The sequence below is a fragment of the Ranitomeya variabilis genome, chromosome 4 (genome assembly GCF_051348905.1).
Source record: "Ranitomeya variabilis isolate aRanVar5 chromosome 4, aRanVar5.hap1, whole genome shotgun sequence".
Lineage (NCBI taxonomy): Eukaryota > Metazoa > Chordata > Amphibia > Anura > Dendrobatidae > Ranitomeya > Ranitomeya variabilis.
Genome location: NC_135235.1, coordinates 577,537,854 through 577,555,433, shown reverse-complemented (window position 1 = coordinate 577,555,433; position 17,580 = coordinate 577,537,854). Strand labels below are relative to the sequence as shown.

The following is a 17,580-nucleotide window of genomic DNA, read 5'->3' as shown; positions in this document are numbered from 1 at the left end:
GACTGTGCGTACAGCACTTCTGGACGGCAACTGGCGGTGTTGGAGCCCAGGGACAGGTGGAGGAGGAGGAGGTTGGAGGAGGTAGGAGGGATTGCCACACACACAGCAGGGGAACAGCTGACGTTACTGAACCCCAATAACAGAGGAGGGACTGTTGACTGTGCGTACAGCACTTCTGGACGGCAACTGGCGGTGTTGGAGCCCAGGGACAGGTGGAGGAGGAGGAGGTTGGAGGAGGTAGGAGGGATTGCCACACACACAGCAGGGGAACAGCTGACGTTACTGAACCCCAATAACAGAGGAGCGACTGTTGACTGTGCATACAGCACTTCTGGACGGCAACTGGCGGTGTTGGAGCCCAGGGACAGGTGGAGGAGGAGGAGGTTGGAGGAGGTTGGAGGAGGTAGGAGGGATTGCCACACACACAGCAGGGGAACAGCTGACGTTACTGAACCCCAATAACAGAGGAGGGACTGTTGACTGTGCGTACAGCACTTCTGGACGGCAACTGGCGGTGTTGGAGCCCAGGGACAGGTGGAGGAGGAGGAGGTTGGAGGAGGTAGGAGGGATTGCCACACACACAGCAGGGGAACAGCTGACGTTACTGAACCCCAATAACAGAGGAGGGACTGTTGACTGTGCGTACAGCACTTCTGGACGGCAACTGGCGGTGTTGGAGCCCAGGGACAGGTGGAGGAGGAGGAGGTTGGAGGAGGTTGGAGGAGGTAGGAGGGATTGCCACACACACAGCAGGGGAACAGCTGACGTTACTGAACCCCAATAACAGAGGAGGGACTGTTGACTGTGCGTACAGCACTTCTGGACGGCAACTGGCGGTGTTGGAGCCCAGGGACAGGTGGAGGAGGAGGAGGTTGGAGGAGGTAGGAGGGATTGCCACACACACAGCAGGGGAACAGCTGACGTTACTGAACCCCAATAACAGAGGAGGGACTGTTGACTGTGCGTACAGCACTTCTGGACGGCAACTGGCGGTGTTGGAGCCCAGGGACAGGTGGAGGAGGAGGAGGTTGGAGGAGGTAGGAGGGATTGCCACACACACAGCAGGGGAACAGCTGACGTTACTGAACCCCAATAACAGAGGAGCGACTGTTGACTGTGCATACAGCACTTCTGGACGGCAACTGGCGGTGTTGGAGCCCAGGGACAGGTGGAGGAGGAGGAGGTTGGAGGAGGTTGGAGGAGGTAGGAGGGATTGCCACACACACAGCAGGGGAACAGCTGACGTTACTGAACCCCAATAACAGAGGAGGGACTGTTGACTGTGCGTACAGCACTTCTGGACGGCAACTGGCGGTGTTGGAGCCCAGGGACAGGTGGAGGAGGAGGAGGTTGGAGGAGGTAGGAGGGATTGCCACACACACAGCAGGGGAACAGCTGACGTTACTGAACCCCAATAACAGAGGAGGGACTGTTGACTGTGCGTACAGCACTTCTGGACGGCAACTGGCGGTGTTGGAGCCCAGGGACAGGTGGAGGAGGAGGAGGTTGGAGGAGGTAGGAGGGATTGCCACACACACAGCAGGGGAACAGCTGACGTTACTGAACCCCAATAACAGAGGAGCGACTGTTGGGACTGTGCGTACAGCACTACCAGGCAACAACTAGCGGTGTTGGAGCCCAGGGACAGGTGGAAAAGCAGAGGAACACAATGTAGGCCGAAGCCTGAGAAAGTCGAAAGGGAACCTTTAACCCCCCCCCAAGGCGTTTGTAGCTGAAAGAGCCAGCTTGTGCAGCACAAAAGATGCAAAAGGAAAAGGTGGCTCTTTTCATCATGCTCCTTGCAAACACAGAACTAAACACTTATAAAATGTGTCCCCTGCAACCGTAAAACCGTCCCGGAGGTGGGACTTTCCTTCGTAATGTGACGCAGCCCAGCCGTCATTCCTACCCCCCCGGCGCCGCGCACCGGCTCCTCAGCGTTGTTTTATTCCGTCCAGGAGCCTGCGCTGTTATGTTATCCCGTGGCCAGGCACACTTAGCGCTGCCCGTCTTCTGGCATCATTTGGTGTCTGGATGGCTGCGCCTGTGCGGCCGCGCTGGCAGAGAGCCCGCCTCGCAGTGTCTTCTGATTTAATCCCACTGGGGGCCTGGGATCCATGGACATGCGCAGTGCATATCTGAACCTCCACCTCTCTTCTTCAGACTGTGCGGTGTCACGGCCGTGGCATGCTGTTAGGGACCAGCTGACACCGAACAGTCTGAAGAAGCCATAGGGAAATGAGTGAGAGGTGGAGGTTCAGATATGCACTGCGCATGTCCATGGATCCCAGGCCCCCAGTGGGATTAAATCAGAAGACACTGCGAGGCGGGCTCTCTGCCAGCGCGGCCGCACAGGCGCAGCCATCCAGACACCAAATGATGCCAGAAGACGGGCAGCGCTAAGTGTGCCTGGCCACGGGATAACATAACAGCGCAGGCTCCTGGACGGAATAAAACAACGCTGAGGAGCCGGTGCGCGGCGCCGGGGGGGTAGGAATGACGGCTGGGCTGCGTCACATTACGAAGGAAAGTCCCACCTCCGGGACGGTTTTACGGTATCAGTGGACACATTTTATAAGTGTTAAGTTCTGCGTGTGCAAGGAGCTAAACAAAAATAGCTACCTTTTCCTTGGGCAGCATTACTGCTGCACAAGGTGGCTCTTTCAGTAACAAACGCCTTGGGGGGGGGGGGACAGATTCCCTTACATTTCAGTTGTTGTGTCAGCGTGGCGGTCGCATGACACATTGCCGGCTACACAGCTGGGGATCAGCTGACGTTACTGAAACCCAATAACACTGGGTCGTATGTTTTGACTGTGCAGACGGCACGTCTGAGCCTCAACTGGCGGTGTTGGAGCCCAGGAATTTAAGTTCAGGTGGTAGAAAGATGAACACAACAGGAGACCTGGATAACGTATACAGTGACCTAATTATTCAATCAGGAGGAGGAGTGGCAAATTCCGGCGAGATCCAGGCCTTGTTCATTTTCAGGAAAGTAAGCCGGTCAACGTTATCGGAGGATAGTCGCATGCGACGGTCAGTTAGTACACCACCTGCAGCACTAAAGACACGTTCCGATAATACACTGGCCGCAGGGCAAGACAGCACCTCCAATGCATACTGGCTTAGCTCTGGCCATGTATCCAGCTTTGAGACCCAAAACTTGAAAGGGGAAGAGCCGTCTGGGAGTACAGCAAGAGGGCAAGACATGTAGTCTGTCACCATCTGACGGAACCGTTGCCTCCTGCTGACTGGAGCCGTCTGTGATGGTGTAGACTTTTGTGGCGGGCACAGAAAACTGTGCCACAGTTCGGCCATACTGGTCTTGCCTTGGGCAGAGGCACTGCTTCTGCTCCCTCTTTGTGCAGAGCCTCCACCACGGCCTGGACGCACTGAGCTGCTTTGGAATGCACTAGCAGCACTTCTCTCAGTTGGAATGGAGAAGATGATGGAATTGACCAGTGTGTCTTGGTACTCCCGCATTTTTCGCTCCCGGTTCAACGGTGTGATGAGGCTTTCTACGTTGTCCCGGTAGCGAGGATCGAGGAGGGTGAACACCCAATAATCAGACATGTTGAGAATGTGGGCGATGCGGCGGTCGTTTCTCAGGCACTGCAGCATGTAATCCACCATGTGCTGCAGACTGCCAACTGCCCAAGAAACGCTGTCCCCTGCTGGAGGCGTGATCTCTGCCCGCTCGTCATCACCCCACCCTCGCTGTACACACTGAGTACTGGACAATTGTGTAACTCCCTCCTCTGGACGGATGTCTTCCTCCTCCATTGACTCCTCCTCATCCTCCTCACAAACGGTCCCCTGCCTACGCGTTTGTGAGGAACCACGTGGCGCTGACTGTCCAGAAGATGATGGAAATGGTGAATCCTCATCCTCCACCTCTTCCACAACATCATCCCTTAGCGCTTGCAGTGATTTTTCAAGCAGGCAGATAAGGGGGACAGTCATGCTGACTAGTGCATCATCTGCACTCGCCATCCGCGTGGAATAATCAAAGGGACGCAAAACCTGGCAGACGTCATTCATAGTGGCCCACTCTGTGGTTGTGAAGTCTGTACGGCGCTGACTGCGACTTTTTTGCGCCTGAAGCAGCTGGTACTCCATTACAGCTTGCTGCTGCTCACACAACCGCTCCAACATATGTAACGTGGAATTCCACCTGGTAGGTAGGTCACATATGATGCGATGTTCCGGCAGGCGGTGTCGGCGCTGCAGAGCCGCAATGCGCGCTTTTGCCGTGCTGGAACGCCGCAAGTGAGCACACTCTAGACGGACCTTGTGCAGCAGTGCATCAAGATCCGGATAGTCCCTCAAAAAGCTCTGCACGACCAAATTGAGCACATGTGCCAGACATGGGATGTGAGTGAGGTTGCCGAGGCCCAGAGCTGCCACCAGATTTCGGCCATTATCACACACTACCATGCCTGGCTGGAGATTCGCTGGCACAAACCACACATCGCTCTCCTGCTTGATGGCATTCCAGAGCTCCTGCGCTGTGTGGCTACGATTCCCCAAGAAAATTAATTTCAAGACGGCCTGTTGACGTTTGGCCACGGCTGTGCTCATGTCGGTCGTAACAGGTACACGTTCATCACGGGTCCATGTGGAGGTGGACTGTGACGGCTCCTGCAGCGATGATTCTGAGGAACTGGTGTAAGAGGAGGAGTCAATGCGTACAGAATGGATTCCTGCAATCCTTGGAGTGGGCAGGACACGTCCTGCGCCACTCGCACGGTCTGTACCCGGCTCAACGACATTAACCCAATGGGCAGTGAGGGAAAGGTATCGCCCCTGTCCATGTTGACTGGTCCACGCATCGGTGGTGAGGTGGACCTTGCTACTGACGGCGTTCAGTAGCGCGTGTTTTATGTGTCCCTCCACATGCTTCTGCAGGGCAGGGACGGCTTGCCTGCTGAAGTAAAAGCGGCTGGGCACATTGTACTGTGGGACTGCCAATGACATCAAGTCACGGAAGCTGTCAGTCTCCACCAGCCTGAATGACAGCATTTCCAGTGACAGAAGTTTGGCAATGCCTGCAGTCAGAGCCTGTGCTCGTGGGTGGTTTGACGAGAAAGGCCGCCTTTTCTCCCATGCCTGTACTACCGATGGCTGTAGACTGGGCTGGGAGTGTGTGGATGACTGGGAAAGTGGCGCTGCGGGTGGAATTACAGCGGGTCTCTGGACAACAGGGGCAGAGGTTCTTCCACGGCGATCCTGGGAGGACGCCGAACCAGCTGCGTGTGAGGTAGAGGAAGAGGCAACACGAGCTGAAGAGGTGGTAGCTGCCGCTGTTGGTTGGCCTACCTCTTCAGTGTGTTTTTCTAACTCCGCCGGGTGCCTGTTGCGCACATGTTTCCACATGTTGGAGGTATTGAGGTTGCTGACATTTTTCCCTCTTTTGACTTTTTGATGACACACGTTGCATCTGACATAGCAAATGTCATCTGCAACTGTGTCAAAAAAGGACCAGGCACTGCAAGTCTTGGGAGCGCCCTTTTTGGCTTTTGGAAGAGACATGCTCCTAACGGGTGCCAAAGCGGAGGCTGCAGGATCCGCAGTCTTCCCCCTCCCTCTTTGGGCCGTACGGGGAATCTCTTCCTCAGAGCTGCTCCCACCACCTTCCTGTCCCTCACGCCAAGATGGGTCGAGGACCTCATCATCTACACTACCCTCTGCCCCCAACTGCTCCTCCTGGGTAGTCTCAGCAGCAGAGCACGCACCAGTAAGTGGCACCTGAGTGTCATCATCAGCTGATGCGGCCTGCGATGTGGTGACCGGAGCCACTGGCCCACCCGCCTCTTCAGAGGAAGACAGAAAAAGCTGTTGGGCATCACTGCACCCTGCCTCTTCTTCCATTTCTCCAATGCTGCTTGGCTGGCCCCCTGTTTCCAAGCCAAGAGATTCAGAGAACAGAAGTAGAGACGGCTCCTGTCCTGGGCTCTCTGTCTGCCTGGGCAATTTGGCAGGTGGTGAAGAGACAGATGGCTGCTCTCCAGTGCTCTGTGTCTGAGAGGATGTGGCACTAATGGAAGTTGATGCATTAGCTGCCATCCATCCGACAACAGCTTCAATTTGTTCTTCACGCAGCAGCGGTGTACGGCGCTCGGACACAAAGCTTCGCATGAACGACTGTTGCCTGGTGAAAGTGGGTGCTGATGAGTCACCGGTGCCCGCAGCAGGCACAGAATCCCCACGTCCCCTCCCTGCTCCGCGACGGCTCCCACGCCCCCGTGCCTTACTCACTGCCTTCTTCATCTTGGTTGACTGATAAAGATAAGCAGAAAAGTACTAACGGATTTGTGTGCTTATTCCTGAGCAACTCCTCCTAACAGGTATAAGAAGCACTAATTATCTAAAGTGTGGACTAGACTTTAATATGAGCTAATGTGGCCTACAGAAATGTAAAGTGGTGTAACTGGTGTGTTTGGTGAACTTTATTATTTATTTATTTTTTGGGGGCTGAACTGACAACAGATAGAGCTGCAGTCACACGGAGACCGTGCAGACAGACGTAAACGGCGCTACAAGGCCCAAAAACCCTCCTCTACTTTATCCTATGTAGTGTTTTTCCACAAATTAGCTGGAGACGGGTGGAAAGACACTAATAGGATTTTTTTGAATAAATTAGCAGCAGACTACACTATTTGGAAAAAAAAGGAAATTGATTTGGCGGTATGACGCAGTGAAAAACCCTGAGCTGGAGACAACCAGGCTATAGCTGCTCACAGATTACAGGGCGAGCTGCAGTCACACGGAGACCGTGCAGACAGCCGTAAACGGCGCTGCAAGGCCCAAAAACCCTCCTCTACTTTATCCTATGTAGTGTTTTTCCACAAATTAGCTGGAGACGGGTGGAAAGACACTAATAGGATTTTTTTAAATTAATTAGCAGCAGACTACACTACTTTGAAAAAAAAGAAAATTGATTTGGCGGTATGACGCAGTGAAAAACCCTGAGCTGGAGACAACCAGGCTACAGCTGCTCACAGATTACAGGGCGAGCTGCAGTCACACGGAGACCGTGCAGACAGCCGTAAACGGCGCTGCAAGGCCCAAAAACCCTCCTCTACTTTATCCTATGTAGTGTTTTTCCACAAATTAGCTGGAGACGGGTGGAAAGACACTAATAGGATTTTTTAAAATTAATTAGCAGCAGACTACACTACTTTGAAAAAAAAGAAAATTGATTTGGCGGTATGACGCAGTGAAAAACCCTGAGCTGGAGACAACCAGGCTACAGCTGCTCACAGATTACAGGGCGAGCTGCAGTCACACGGAGACCGTGCAGACAGCCGTAAACGGCGCTGCAAGGCCCAAAAACCCTCCTCTACTTTATCCTATGTAGTGTTTTTCCACAAATTAGCTGGAGACGGGTGGAAAGACACTAATAGGATTTTTTTGAATTAATTAGCAGCAGACTACACTACTTTGAAAAAAAAGAAAATTGATTTGGCGGTATGACGCAGTGAAAAACCCTGAGCTGGAGACAACCAGGCTACAGCTGCTCACAGATTACAGGGCGAGCTGCAGTCACACGGAGACCGTGCAGACAGCCGTAAACGGCGCTGCAAGGCCCAAAAACCCTCCTCTACTTTATCCTATGTAGTGTTTTTCCACAAATTAGCTGGAGACGGGTGGAAAGACACTAATAGGATTTTTTTTAATTAATTAGCAGCAGACTACACTACTTGGGAAAAAAAAAAAAAAAAGGAACAGTATGAGGCAATGAACCACCCTCCCTGAACTGAATACAACCAACTATGGATGGCCTATGTGGCTGCACTCAGACTGGAGACTGGGCTGCACTCACACACACACACACACACAGACCCTGCAGATCGCTGTGAAAACAGCGCTACAAGGCAAAAGCAAGGTGAATAGTAGGTGAACACAGCGGTTGCTAAATTAGCCTTTGGAAAGCACAAAGAAGCAAATCGCTATCTCTAAACTGTCCCTCAGTCAGCAAACAGCGTCCTGTCACTAACTGAATTCACAGCAGAGTGATCGCAAAATGGCGCCAGCGACTTTTAAACTGCATCATGACATCATTACACCAGCCAATCACAGCCTTGCCAGTAGTTTCATGCCCTCCATGCTAAACAGGATGTGCCCACACTTGGAATCAATCTCATTGGCTGAATTTCTGCTTTTTGAATCTTAGAACTTCCGATTCCGGTATCCGATACGCGGCAAGTATCGGAATCCCGGTATCGGAATTCCGATACCGCAAGTATCGGCCGATACCCGATACTTGCGGTATCGGAATGCTCAACACTAGTAATAACCTATCTTGGTATTGCAGACCCCCCAGTCCTCTAATAACCTTGGTCGCTCTTCTCTGCACCCGCTCCAGTTCAGCTATGTCTTTCTTATACACCGGAGACCAGAACTTATCCTGTACTGATCCTGAGTTACATCGTGTATTATACTCCAGAGCTGCACTCACTATTCTGCTGGTGCAGTCACTGTGTACATACATTACATTACTTATCCTGTACTGAACCTGAGTTACATCGTGTATTATACTCCAGAGCTGCACTCACTATTCTGCTGGTTGAGTCACTGTGTACATACATTACATTACTTATCCTGTACTGATCCTGAGTTACATCTTGTGTTATACCTCAGAGCTGCACTCACTATTCTGCTGGTGGAGTCACTGTGTACATACATTATATTACTTATCCTGTACTGATCCTGAGTTACATCCTGCATTATATGCCACAGCTGCACTCACTATTCTGCTGGTGGAGTCACTGTGTACATACATTACTTATCCTGTACTGATCCTGAGTTACATCCTGTGTTATACTCCAGAGCTGCATTCACTATTCTGCTGGTGCAGTCACTGTGTACATACATTACTTATCCCGTACTGATCCTGAGTTACATCCTGCATTATACGCCACAGCTGCACTCACTATTCTGCTGGTGGAGTCACTGTGTACATACATTATATTACTTATCCTGTACTGATCCTGAGTTACATCCTGTATTGTACTCCAGAGCTGCACTCACTATTCTGATGGTGGAGTCACTGTGTACATACATTACATTACTTATCCTGTACTGATCCTGACTTACATCCTGTATTGTACTCCAGAGCTGCACTCACTATTCTGCTGGTGGAGTCACTGTACACATATATTACATTATTAACCTGTACTGATCCTGAGTTACCTCCTGTGTTATACTCCAGAGCTGCACTCACTATTCTGCTGGTAAGGTCACTGTGTTCATACTGTATATTACATTACTTATTCTGTACTGATCCTCAGTCAGACAAGTTCGCTGGCCAATCAATACTTGATTGGTGCTCCTTTTGCATCAATTACTATATCAATGCGTAGTGGCATGGATGCGATCAGCCTGTTGCACTGCTGAGGTGTTATGGAAGCCCAGGTTGCTTTTGATAGCAGCCTTCAGCTTGTCTGCATTGTTGGATCTGGTGTCTCTCATCTTCCTCTTGACAATACCCCATAGATTCTCTATGGGGTTAAGGTCAGGTGACTTTCCTGGCCAATCAAGCACAGTGATACTGTTGTTTGTAAACCAGGTATTGGTACTTTTGGCAGTGTGGACAGGTGCCAAGTCCTGCTGGAGAATGACATTTCCATTTCCAAAAAGCTTGTCGGCAGAAGGAAGCATGAAGTGCTCTTAAATTTCCTGGTAGATGGCTGCGCTGACTTTGGTCTTGATAATACACAGTGGACCTACACCAGCAGATGACATGGCTCCCCAAACCATCACTGATTGTGGAAACTTCACACTAGACCTCAAGCAGCTTGGATTGTGGCCTCTCCACTCTTCCTCCAGACTCTGGGACCTTGATTTCCAAATGAAATGCAAAATTTACTTTCATCTTAAAACATCACCTTGGACCCCTGAGCAACAGTCCAGTTCTTTCTCTCATTGGCCCAGGTAAGACGCTTCTGGCGTTGTCTATTGGTCATGAGTGACTTGACACAAGGAATGTGACATTTGTAGCCCATGTCCTGGATACGTCTGTATGTGGTGGCTCTTGAAGCAATGACTCCAGCAGCAGTCCATTCCTTGTGAATCTCCCCAAAATTGTTGAATGTCCTTTTCTTAACAATCCTTTCAAGGCTGTGGTTATCCCAGTTGCTTGTGCACCTTTTTCTACCACACTTTTTCCTTCCACTCAACTTTCCATTAATATGCTTGGATATAGCACTCTATGGACAACCAGCTTCTTTAGCAATGACCGTTTGTGGCTTACCCTCCTTGTGGAGTGTGTCAATGACTGCCTTCTGGATATCTGTCAAGTCAGGAGTCTTCCCCATGATTGTGGAGGCTACTAAAACAGACTAAGGGACCTTTTTAAATGCTCAGGAAGCCTATGCAGGTGTTTTTGTTAATTATTCTAATTTACTGTGATATTGACTTTTGGGTTTTCATTGTCTGTAAGCAGGCTAGGACTGGCCCATAGGGTAACAGGGGAATCCCCCAGTGGGCCCCTTGTGCAGATCTGAGCCCCCAACCCCACTGTATGGGCAGTACTTGGCATAATTCACTTGATTCACTCTGTACAGGAAAAACAGCATATCATCATTCATTAACCGCACTAACCAGTTTATTAATATATATGGATATAGGTAAATGTGTGAACAAGTGTAGTGTAATATTTGTATACAGGTGAAAAATGGGCCCCTCAAAGTCAATGTGACTGGTGGGCCCTTAGCACCCCAGTCCGACACTGTCTGTAAGCCATAATCATCAACATTAACAGACATAAACACTTGAAATAGATCACTCTGTTTGTAATGACTCTATATAATATATGAGTTTCACTTTTTGTATTGAAGAACTGAAATAAATTAATTTTTTTATGATATTCTAATTTAGTGAGAAGCACTTGTACATTATATTACTAGTCCTTTGATGTTTCTAGCTTACATCTTGCATTTTACTTCAGAGCTGCACTCACAATTCCATAATTTGCATTTGGAAACAATTGGAAACATCTTAGTTCTTATATTGACGGTGGCCAGCTATATATTTTTTTTTTTCATCCAAAATTTCTCTCATGTATTTGCACCTTTTCTTCCCTGTATGAACCCTTTTATGGCTTCTGATGGTAAATTTGTAAGCAACACAGTTCAGTATTTCTAATACAGATGTAATAACCCCCAATGTGAAGGAGTCAGTCCCGGTGAGATACGTGGTCATAACTATTGAATACAGTTTTCATGCTTCAATTTACCCGCATTGTCAGTGACGAAAGGTTTCTAATTGTGCATTCTCAGCTCGCATTGTGCAGATATGGAACCGACCCAAGACACAGAGCAGGCAATGACAAGACCCAGAACTCGCGCAGATCCTCATTATTGTTCCTGAACAAGCAAGTTCTTAATGGCCCTTAGTTTTGTCTTCGCAGGCAGCTCCCACTGGAGATTGTGTCCCCTTCTAGTTAAATAACCTGCTCCTGTTTGGAAATGCTGGAATGCACTTTAAATGAGCCTCTAGTTCTGCTCCAGTCATTTAGATTCCGCTGTAATTAACACGGCGACGTCGGCGAGGCTGAAGTAGAAAATACTGCTCCTGCAGCAAACCTTCTTGTGGTCTTCATTTTCTAAGAATACTTCAGGGATGCGAGGGAGGCCGGCTGCTTCGATAAGTGCTAGCGAGGGAATTACCACTTATCATGAAAGAAGCTTGTGATTATCAAACAGACCTTTCAAGATCTGCTAAAATTGAGATGGAAATGTTTGTATGGGACAAAGTCACTGTATTTTTCTGGATGTGTGATCGCGATTCTCTTATCTTTCTCTCTCTCAATTTGTGATTAACTTATGAATTCAAAGATCAGGCATTGGAGGAGGTGGGGGATAATCTCATGAGAAGGGCTACATAACTATTACATTGCCTAAGAGACAGAGTATGAGATTTTATTTCTTTCTAGAAATGTTCTGTATTTATATAATCACTTTTTATGGGATTTATCTCCATAAGAAGGTCAAGAACTCAATCAGAGCAGAGAATTATGGAGGTTATAGTAAAAGACTAGTAAAGCCAATCACTGGGGGGGTGCAAAAGGTTACATCCAAGTCTCTGGAAAACCTAATCAATATCATAAGTAGAGAATTGTCAAAAGTTCTAGTGAGGGCCTAGTGGACCAAATCAATACATTTGGTAGAGGATTGTAGAGGATTTAAAGAAAAGTGGAGTGGACCCAGTCAATGTTTTTAACAAATTGCTAAAGATGGTTACAATTTGTGATGTAATTAATTGTTTTGGTAATAGATATTAGTTGGTTTATAGTAAAATTCTACTACACTAAATTATTGTGTTGAGTAAAGAGTTGTAAAACTTTTTTAAGAGTCTAAAAGGTTGTCTAGTAAAAGAGCCTGGTAGAAAACATAGAAAACATAAATGCCATTCTCTGGGGCTGTAGAAAGTTACAAAGATAGATCCAATCAGTACATACTGTAGATAGGTCTGAGAGGATTATAATGAAGGTCTAATAGGCCCCATCAATCTATTGAGTAGAGGATTGTAGAAAGTTCTAGTGAGGTTCTCATAAACCAAATCAAATCCTTTAGCAGAGGATAGTCGAAGGTTCAAGTGAAAGTGTAGAGGATCCTGTCATGGCTTCGTCTAGATGGTGGATATGGTAGCAGTTTTTAACCGTATAATTCATTCTCTTATAAGTTTGTAGATAGTGTATAGTAAAAGCCTTGAAAGCTTGACCAGATGCCTTGGGTAAGGTGTGATGATCTAGCAGGCAAAATGTCATTAGGGGTTGTTAAAAGCTGGAAAAAGTTATAAAGAGAGTCTGATAGACCTATTCACCATTAGCTCTAGGAAGATTACAATAAAACATTTAACAGACCCAATCAAGACTTTGAATAGAGGATTATAGAAAATTCTACTGAGAGTCAAGTAGACCAAATACACACTTCGTTAACCCTTCTACAGTCATCTATTAAACAACTCATGTCAATTACAGTAGATGCTTAGTAGAACCCTCTAGAACTTGAGATTTTACAACCTTCTTGTACAAGTCTGGAGGACCCAATTAATGCCATGAGCAGAGAGCTGAAGAAGAATGTAGTCTAGGTCTAGTAGACCAAATTAATGTCTTTCTTGGGGTAGTTGTAAGGCTATGTGCACACGTTGCAAAATTGCCTCAGAAATTTCTGCTGCAATTCTGCAACTCCCTACCGCTGGTATAATGCATGCAGAATTGGCATGCGTATTCCCGCTAAACACTAGCGCTTTGCAAGCGTAATTAGCTTGCAGAATGCTATCATTTTCCAAGCAATCTGTAGCATCGCTTGAAAAACTGATTGACAGGTTGGTCACACTTGTCAAACATAGTGTTTGACAAGTGTGACCAACTTTTTATTATTGATGCTGCCTATGCAGCATCAATAGTAAAAAGATATCATGTTAAAAATAATAAAAAAAATAAAAAATCGGGATATTCTCTCCTTCCAGCGGCCCCCGCAGCCTTCCTGCTCCTCGCGATGCTCCCGGTAGCTCCCGTTCCCAGAGATGCCTCGCGACAATGACCCCAGATGACGTAGCATCATGCCAGACCGCTACGCCATCACAGGTCATTGTCACAAGGCATTACTGGGAACGGGAGCTGCCGGGAGCATCGCGAAGGCCTGGGCTGGATTCGGGGGCCGCTGGAAGGTATATAACTATTTTTTATTTTAAATTCTTTTTTTTAACAGGGATATGGTACCCAGGGCCTGGAGGAGAGTCTCCTCTCCTCCACACCCGGGTACCATCCAAACATGATCCGCCTACTTCCCACATGGTGGGCATAGCTCCATGCAGGAAGTAAGCGGACCAATGCATTCCTATGTGTGCAGAATCACCGCGATTTCACACAAAGAATGAACATGCTGCGTATTTTTCCGCTATGCGATTCCACCTTGGAAAAATATGCAGCATTAGCACAGCATTGCGGAATCCCATTGAATTTAATGGGCTGTCTTGTGTATGTGTTTTCGCAGTGAAAAAATGTGGCAAAAACACATACAATCTGCAACGTGTACACATAGCCTAAAAGGTCACCATAAGTCTGGTAGACCTAATTAATACAAAGGACACTTGGATGCTTGAAGACTGTTGGAGTTATCTTGCAAACGTCTACTAGGCTTAAATCAATATCTTGATTATACCGAGTTGTATGAAGCACAATTAGAGTCTTAGTAATTAAATCAATATTTCTAGTACAGGATTGAAAGATTGAAGTCCAATTATAATGGACTGAATCAACATTTTTCATGCGGATGATTACAAATAGAATCTGGCAGACATAATCAAATGGTGCTGCAAAACTTTAGTAGATCCAATCAATGTCTTAATTAGAAAATTGTCTGTGTTTGAAGGAATATTCGTGGAAATCCTCTGCGCTGCTGAATGGTTGAAGAGATGTCAGTCCGAGATTAATAAATAAATTGTGTTTTTTATTCTACGCCTTTCAAAGTTATAAGAAGTTCTTCTTCAGGAAAAATAACCACATGCACATAAGAAATACAAAGATGGATTCTTATAGATGTGCTTTTTGAATTTAGGCGCCAAATGCATCACCTGACAGTTCAGGTAATATCAATGTGATCCGACCTGATACATTGCATCATTGGTGCCTAGATTCAAAAAGCGCATATATAAGAATCCATCTTTGTATCTCCAACGTACGTGGTCATTTTTCCTGAGGAAGAAGTTCTTGTAACTTTTTGAAATGCGTAGAATAAAAACCATAGTTTATTTATTAAGCTCTATCTCAGACTGACGTCTCTTCAACCATTCAGCAGCGCAGAGGATTTCCATGAATATTCCTTCCAACACAGACTTCTCATGGTCACATTGTAACCTGTGGTCCTGCAGGAAAAGACTATCTACAAGCGCAAAAGTATTTCAACCAGGTTAGCATAATATGACACGTTTACTCTGACTCTTATGTGGATAAAACGATAAAACCCTATTATGCGCTATTCTACTTTGATTAGAAAATTGTCAAATGGGAGGGTCTGATAAACCAAAAACAGTACCTTTCGTGGATGGCTGGAGATGGTTACTTGTCTAGTAAACGCAATCAATGTGTGTAATAATATTGTAGATTTATAGTAAAATATTAGTAGACTCAATCAATGCCTTGATTGGAGTTCTTTTGAAGGTTTTACTAATGGATTAGAAGAACAAATCAATACCTTTGATACAGGGTTGCAGAAAGTTAGAATAAAAGGGTTGTGGGCCCAATCGATTATTTTCATAGAAAGTTACAGTAGATTAAAAGGTTACAATTAATGTCTTTTGTGGAGTTGTCGATTTAGGTCTGGTGGTAAGGTCAACTTAATGCCTTTGAAGATGGTGAAAGAGTTATTTTTGGAACAGTTTGGCATCAACTGTATAGATCACTCTAGCTACGAACTGGGTTTATACCTATCACATTTTGGCTTTTGATTTTACTCATGACAATGGTATGCTCAGCTGACAAAGAAACAGATGCATTGGTAGCTTTGATGCTCATGTACTGGTGCCTCGATGGACACAAAAGCCACATATCAGGTGGGGGCCCAAGTACAGATTTTGTATTAGGAGCTTCAAGTTACACCTCTGGGTGACAACCAATATGACCACCATTAGCATCCAAATGGGTCACCCATCCTTATTAGATTCCTGAATTACATCCTGTATCTGCTTAGTTCTGCCCTACCATGATAGCTATGATACATGGATTTTACTATGCCGCAGTTAATTTAAGGTACTACCTGAAGGATATAAATTAAATAGAAGCACTCAACTAAAATGACCTAGTTCTCTTCTGTAAACATGCAGCATAATGCATAGTGTTTATTCCTTGCACACAGCATCTTAAGGTGCACCGCTAAGTGGAAATAATGCTTTTCACATGTCCTAGAACCAGAGAGAGAACCTGAGAAAGGGCAACTATTTATAGGGAGATAATTCCCCCCTTCCTTACTCTGGCAGTTCTCCTGGGCCTCCATCTCTCTTATACACAAGAGGTTCATCCTTCTCCATCCTCCCTCTGTAGAACGCTTAGTGTGGGGGTCAGGAGAGTGCTGGTTGTGTTATCTTTAGTGGGGAATGACGGAAAAACTGCCTGTACCGGCCGATAGTGACAGGAGCCTTGGAATAGAGAAGCATCTCGCTGTTTCATCATGGATTCTGATAGCGTAGAGAGCGTCAGATGTCAAACTGTCTTACCTGGGAACTGAGGGATATGTTGGTGCATATAACGGACGTGATATTCACAGACCAAAGATCGAAACAAAACCTCAGCCTCGTTATATACATATCAACATTAATATTATATGTTATGCCAATCTATAGCATGTCCACAAAGTCAAGGAGAGTTTACAGTAGTGGTCAGCAATGAGCCTCATATTAGGAAATCATTTTTTTTTTTAGATATGGTAAATCACAAACCAGTTACAACATTGTAATGGGGATTAAAAATTGTTGGTAGTTTTGGCTTAATTTGACATACAATCGCATCTTTTCTAGGACAAGATCTACAGGTAAAATGCTGAAGGATGGCATGAGGCGGCAATTTGGACCCTATATGGACTTTTAATACAAAAGGCTCATCCTTTTGTATCTTTCATCCTGTGGATACAGTTGAGGACATGTGTCCCTGGGGTCAAAGGAGCTCCAAAAAGTCAGTCTTTCTTGACCAAAGTATTTGAATACATGGTTTGGGCATGGAACCACAACGTTTACCTTTCTGAAGGAAAGCCAAGCTTGGCCTTATATAATGTATTATAAGATAACTGTAAACGTGTCCTTATGGGGCATCTAGAAAGTGGACCGGTGGGCTCCTGTACCAAAGAATCACGCAACTTTTTGGCATTCTGAATATGGAGATCAGTGGGACCATTTTCTTTGTGTTACATGCCAGGAAGGCAAATATATAGACCATAATACTTTGGAGGCAAAAGGTTATCTAAATTTTTGGGATTTACTTTCCGATGCCCCCAATAAATGACCCTTCCTCATAAATATCCACTTGCATGATATGTACAGTTAGTTTCCTGGATTAAGGTCAGTAATAATTAATGAAGCTCTCTATACAGAGAGTACATTCCCTTATATAAAAGTCTTTAGATGATATTTGGCCTCGTTGCAGTATAGAAGTCAACTATTCAGCTGTAGTTTTTCATTAATTAAACCAATACACATCTTTTATTATAATGAAGAGCAGCCAAACAGCTTTTGAGTGGTCAATACATCCGAATGACCACAGGCTCCAAACCACTAGGTCCGGTGATAAACTCATTGAAAGGTGTTTTCCTGCTCAACAAGCCAAAAGCCTCTTCTAAATGTAGAGTTACGGAAAACCTTTTACTGAGCCTTTCAAATATGCAAGAAGTATCTAATAAGTCAACACAGAAGGATTTGTGGGGCTTAATGCGTAAGTTTTAAAATTCAAGAATGCCGCTTGGAATAAATGCCTGGAAATTACAAGTCCAGAGTAAAAACAATTTAATAAGATGCTGATACACAGTTGTACATACCCCCTGGAGCTCAGTACTTGGACTCCTAGTATGGGTATTGCCTTTCAGC

General features: G+C 46.3%; 1 protein-coding gene across 4 annotated transcripts in view; it reads left to right on the top strand.

The window, feature by feature from the left end:
* CHRNA4 (cholinergic receptor nicotinic alpha 4 subunit) overlaps nucleotides 1–17,580 on the top strand; it is a 304,030-nt gene that overhangs the window by 259,794 nt on the left and 26,656 nt on the right. The gene's annotated exons all lie outside the window — the stretch shown is intronic.